We start from the raw sequence: 6,613 nt of genomic DNA, 5'->3' as shown, positions 1-6,613 counted from the left end.
CAAATGAATAAGAAATCATTCTCAGTTTATCAAAATAATTTTCTCACTTCCATTCAAGGTGCAAATTGATAAATTGATTCCACATCTGGCTAGGGAAAGAAAGAGGTATCATATCTTCTGAAGAGTAAAGGTTCCATTTTGACAAAATGTGTTATATGGAAATTATGTGGCTCCTCACTCAAACTATCCAGTTAACAACAGTCTCAAAGGAACAGACAGTCTGTGTCCGTTAAACTACTTGTTTTAGGCTTTGCTGCCAAGGGTATCACTTGTTGTTTGTTGCTAAATATCCTTGATCTCAAGCTTTGCTTGGGCCATTGTATAAAATGACAAGAGGTACGGGTATGGTGAGTGTACCCAGACTTGTTCCTAGGGAAAGGGAATTAAAAGCTAGAGGGTTTAGGATTAAAGTGAAAGGGGAAAGATTTGAAAGAAATCTGATGGATGACTTTGTCACCTAGAGGGTGGTGGGTAGTTGGAGTGAGCTACCAGGTGAAGTAGTGGATACAGGTAAAACAATGACTCTTTTAAAGGCACTTGAATAGGTACATGGATAGGAAAGATTTAGAGAGGCAAATGGGACTAACTTAGAGGAGCATTTTGGTTGGCATGGACAATTGGGCTGAAGTAACTATTTCCATGCTGTGTTACTCTCTGACTCTATAAGAACAATGAAGAGTATTAGACGATCAATAGACCCATTACAGGTCAAGATGCTCCTATGTGACATTAAAGAGGCCAATGCTTTTCAATACTATTACTGATGCTAAATTGTTATTTTAGATTAATTAAAACTGGTGAGCTCTAATTTTCCCAGTGGCAGTGGTTAGATTTTAAACTCCGTTCTCTGGATGATCAGCCCACAATTTGGAGATTAATTGTTTGGTGACATAATCCCAATGTACAATGACCATACCAAACTAAATCAGTAAAGTAAATAACAAAATTTGGAACAATATCAGTATTTGTTTATTTGGTAGTTCTAATTTAATCCACTGGAATCAGTACACACAAAAGGATGGATCATTTACAAGCTATCGAACCTCCCAGTTATAGTAAAATGTACAGTCAGGAATCTGCAGAATCACCCCCACACTGATAACCCTTCCTTCCCAACTCCCCCATCCCACCTATAAACTAACCGAATGCACTTCTTTATTCAAACTGAGGTCTTCTTGTGTTGATAGACACAAGAGCCTGGCCCTTCAGATGTTTCACTTGGGCTCTGGAATCCTCATTGGGCCTCTGGAATCAAACAATCAACAAAATTATCATTTTTCTCATCCAGGTTTAGTTTGCAATCAATATATCAATTGTTACTAAAAATCAAAAGGCAATTATTTGACTTGAAATCCTGCTTACATCTGTGCTCCCTCAGCCAACGATTCTTTTAACTTGTTTTACACCTGGAATAAAAAAAAAACAAATGTTTTTCACTTTTGCCTGGCTTTATTAAAGTATTTACATATACTTAGTTTTCATTCAGTAAACAACGATTAACGACAATATTTTTTATATATTTCAAAAGGGTTAATAGCTTAAATTTCAGAGTTGTGATTTAATGATTCCCCTGTCTTTTGTTCTGCAGACAATTGCTACATTGGCCTTTAATAGAAATAATGGAGTGAACAGATCACCTCTTGACTGGTGAGTTCAATGATCAATTAATCCTAAAGATTAGGGTTAACAATAATTAGGTGAAGGATGGTGTGAATGTAAATAACTTTTTCTTTGATGCCACTATCTGAATACGTTCTGATCCAATGGAGAATAGAATCACCTCTGTTTAGTCCCATTTTAAAATCCTTTGACGAGGATTTCAATTCTCCACTTCTGACAAGATTCAACCAGTTTTGATCCTCCCCCTCCCCCAACTTTTTCCAATAGAATCCAGAATCAATGAAGTACGTTTTGGCCACACATTGCATTTTAGCTAGTTAAACACAGGTGGTCTTATTAATCTTAGTAATTTTTTGGTTTGCACTTACGTCTGTAGATTCCTCGACGAGGTGGTCTCCTGAAGTTTATCTATAATTAAAAGAGTAATGTTTATAGATTCTGTGCAGAGGAGAGAATGGATATAATATTAAAGTTGTGCAAAGGACATTATTGCCCTAAAGTACTGAAAATAAAGAACTATTCTCAGTAATAGTAGAAAAAGAAGTAAAGGGTAAAAATCCACTTGCATGCATCAAGTTTCAACAAATTCAATCGGAATCCAGTTTAATAACACTGGCGTATGTTGTGAAATTTGTTTCGTGGCAGCAGTACATTGCAATACATAATAACAAAAAAAGTACAGTGAGAAGTGCTGTATACATATATTAAAAAATGCAAAAAGAGAAGAAAAAATAGTGAGGTCGTGTGCATTGATTCATTGTCCTTTCAGAAATCTGATGGCAAAGGGAAAGAAGAGGAATTCTGCAGATGCTGGAAATTCAAGCAACACACATCAAAGTTGCTGATGAACGCAGCAGGCCAGGCAGCATCTCTAGGAGGAGAGATGCTACCTGGCCTGCTGCGTTCACCAGCAACTTTAATGTGTTTTGCAAAGGGAAGGAAGTTGTTTCTGTGTCCTTGCGTGTGTGCCTTTAGGCTGTGCTCTTGAAGTTTCAAGCTGCTGTAGCTTTTTCTTGATAGTAACAAATAGAAGAGGGCATGACCTGGGTGATGGGGTCCTTTATGATGGATGCCTCCTTTTTGATGCATCACATTTTGAAGATGTCCTCGATGCTGGGGAGGCTAGTGCCCATGATAGAGCTGGCTGAGTTTATAACTTCCTGCAGCTTTTTCTGATTCTATGCAGTGGCCCCACCATACCAAATGGCAATGCAACCAGTTAGAATGTTCTTCACCATACATCGGTAGAAATTAGTGAGTGTCTTTGTTGGCATATCAGGTCTCCTCAATATCTATGTTGTGCCTTCTTTGTAACTGCATCATAATGTTGGGGCCCAGGATAAATCTTTAGAGGTGTTGACACCCAGAAACTTGAAGTGGCTCACCCTTTCCACTGTTGATCCCTTGATGAGGACTGGTGTGTGTTCCCTCGACTTTCCCTTCCTGAAAACTACAATCAATTCCTTGGTCTTACTGACATTAAGTGGAAAGTTGTTGTTGCGTCTCCACTCAACCAGCTGATCTATTTCGCTCCTGTACGCCTCCTCATCATCATCTGAAATTCTGCCAACAATAGTTGTGTCGTCAGCAAATTTATAGATGGCTTTCGAGCTGTGCCTAGGCACAGATTTGTCCTAAAGTACTGAAAATTTGTGGGTATAGAGAGAGTAGAGCAGTGGGCTAAACACACATCCTTGAGATATGCCAGTGTTGATTGTCAGCAAGAGATGTTATCTCCGATCAGCACAGACTGTGGTCTCCTGGTGAGAAAGTCAAGGATTCAGTTGCAGAGGAAGGTACAGAGGCCCAGGCTTTGGAGGTTGTTATTAAGAACTGAAGGCATCAATGAATTTGTTTCCGACGATTCATACAAAGTACAAATGTGAAGATACCAGCTGTTTGGCACGTGCGAGCAATGATGGATTTCTAATGTCACTGCCAATGAATCAATCAGATGCACGTCAAATTTATGGTCCACCGTTGCATATCTTTTCAGAGCCACAAGTGATTGAGCCAAAGAGTCTTATAGCTCAGAAATAGGCCCTGTAGGCCCAACTGGTCCATGTGGACTAAGGTTCCAATCTAAGCTGATCCAATGTGTCCATGTTTGGCCCATATCCTCCTAAACCTTTCCTGTCCATATACCTCTTTGAATGCTGTTAATGTACCCATCTCAAACACTTCTTCCAGCAGCTCATTCTATATACTGGCCACCCTTTGAGTGAAAAAGTTGCCTGACAGGTTCATGTTAAGTTTTTCCTTTCTCATCCTGAAATTTATATTCTCTAGTTCTTGATTCCTTAACCACAGGAAAAAGTCTATGCATATTTATTCTGTCTATGCACCTCATAATCCTACACACAGTGAAGAATATAAAGTTATAAATGAAGAAAATTTGTATTCAACACACAAAAAGCCCATTCCTTGATTTATATTATGGTGAACTTACCTCAACACTATTTTCACTTGACTCTAAAGATCTACTTCTGTTGTCAATTGTCCTCAAACCTCGACAGTCCACGTCAATGTCAACAATCTTGCCAGCAAAGTATTCAACGTGGCTTTTGCAGATACCTTTTCCCTGTAGAAGTAAAGTATAGATTAAAATTGCTGAACGGCATTAGTAGGCACCGACTCAGGGAGGGACTGGTAGATAACTCGGCATTACAAAATTCCTTTAATGATTCAGTATGACTGTCCGTTTTACGCTGCAACTCAGTAAACTGAAGAGCGTCAGTTCTACAATAAACCCAGGACTCACCGCATTCTTCCCGGAGCGGAATCGGCAGCTGCGATGATCAAATGGACGCCGGGAGCTTTTGGAGCAGGCGGTTTCTTTCACAGTAAACGCTAAATCCACGTTGTATGACAATCTGCCTGTGCGATAAACCTAGTGACAGAAGTGGTACGTGTTAAAACTTCAAACTTAGAACTTCCTGTGGCTCAGCAACAGGCCCTTCAGCCCACGATGCCCGTGCTGAACAAAATGTCAAATTCTCTTAATCCTTTCTGCCTGCACATGATCCCAATCCCTCCATTCCCTATATATTCCCATGCTTGTCTAAAGAGATTAAATATAAAAGATTAGATTTATTTGTCACATGTACATCAAACCATGCAATGAGATGTGTCATTTGTGTCAAATCAAATCAGTGAGGGTTACGCTGAGCAGTCCACAAGAGTTGCCACGCTTCCAGTGGCAGCATACCATGTACACAGCTCACTCGCCTAAACTGTACGTCTTCAGAATGTGGGAGGAAACTGAGGACCAAGCGTCACGGGCAGAATGTACAGACCCCTCACAGACAGTGGCAGGAATCGAACTCTGTTCTTACCGCTGGCCCTGCAAAGTGTTGTGCTGTAAAGTGTGCCAAGGTAATGTAACGGTCCGTGCAACGCTATTACAGCTCAGGGCTTTCCAGAGTTTGGAGTTCAATTCCAGCGCCGTTCTGTAAGGAGCCTCTGTACGTTTTCCTCCTAGAATGCGTGCATTTTTTTCCCAGTCCGCTGGTTTCCTCTCACAGTCCAAAGATGTACCAGGTAGATTAATTGGTCATTGTAAATTGCCCTGTGAGTAGGTTAGGGTTCATCGGGGTTGTAGGGTTGCTGGGGTGACGGGCCAAAAGGGTCAACTCCACACTATATCGCTAAATCAAAAATAGATAAAGCCTGCGCTATCGTGCTCCCCTAAATACTAGGGCTCTTGAATGAACTATTGTATCTACATCCACTATCATGTTCCAGAAACCTAGCTGACTCTCACCATCCCTCCCACCTTAATGCCATGTTCTTGAACCAAGTATTCTTACTCTAATATAATGCCAGTTAGAGAAACACATGCCTTTACATTCAAAAGAGGTCTCCCTGGAACATTTCAAATGATCAAACAACATAGCCAAAAACATAATTTACTCAGAGAGAGCATTAGTCCTTAACCTGCCACATTGAAGATTTTCAAGAGACTAGAATTTTAATAATAGAAAGAAATGAATAAATGATTGAGGGATAACTGGGGTCTGGAAATACTTCGGCCAAAAGTAAATCCTAAACCTAAACTTTGGAAAAAGTTTTGAATTTTACTTCTAGTCCAAATCTCTCAAACCTGTCACTGTTAGCAGAATTAAATTCTTTATCTGATTCATCAATATACTACTTAGCTCGTGTCAAGTGCAGTACAAGAAGTAATATTTTTGTATACTGTTAACAGTAAAACATGATTAAGCCAAAGAACACTTACATCTGCAAATCTTCTCCCAGTTACACCGCAGAGGTTTGAGATTCTGGTGATTTTGTTCAGCTTTATCATTGATGCTCTCAGAGCAGCCTTGGAGCTTGGTGCACCTGCGGAGAAAAGAAAGGCCATCAGTTCTTCATACACATGGGTATTATAGAACAGACTGAAGCTCATTATTAATAACTCACTGCTTTCCGAGATCCCACTCTCCCTGATACTTACCCGAGCAGTGGAGGATCTGCACGGCAGCAATGGCGAGGAGGAAGAATTTCATTCTGCCTCGTGTGGGATCAGCTAGCTAGATTCTCAGAGTGAAGGAGCTGTTTCTCTCTCTCGACCTGCCTTTGCTTTGCTGCCTTGGTTTTTATATTTTGAACCTCCACCACATCCAAACAGTGACTCATGTTTGCCCAGTTTGTTGACCGTGGGCACAGGAACCAGCTGACAGGTGGGCTGTAAAATGGGCACGGCTTCTTCCAAGTATCATCACCATGTTTAGATTTGGTGGGGAATGTGGTCAGATGGGGTTACATTCCTTGGAATGTGAAATTATGAACTGACAGAGGTAGAGGAAATGGTTATTGGTAATTAAAAACATGCCACATTCACATCTCCAGCACATCACCAGTTTTGCAGGAGTACTCTGGAATCTCCAGTGCCGTGCACCTAGCAGACCGGTTGATATATCACTAGGGAAGGGAAAAAATGCACGTTGTTTCAGCTTTTCGAGAACTTTAGTTGCAATGTTTTCAATGATGG

The 6,613-nt window shown here is 40.5% G+C and overlaps 1 pseudogene; it reads right to left on the bottom strand.

Moving 5' to 3' along the window:
• Positions 1 to 981: 981 nt before the first annotated feature.
• On the bottom strand, positions 982 to 6,258 carry LOC140198596 (secreted phosphoprotein 24-like; annotated as a pseudogene).
• Positions 6,259 to 6,613: the final 355 nt, after the last annotated feature.

The sequence above is a fragment of the Mobula birostris genome, chromosome 6 (assembly GCF_030028105.1).
Source record: "Mobula birostris isolate sMobBir1 chromosome 6, sMobBir1.hap1, whole genome shotgun sequence".
Classification (NCBI taxonomy): domain Eukaryota; kingdom Metazoa; phylum Chordata; class Chondrichthyes; order Myliobatiformes; family Myliobatidae; genus Mobula; species Mobula birostris.
The sequence above is the reverse complement of the archived record's forward strand: the minus strand, read 5'-3'. Positions and strand labels throughout refer to the sequence as shown.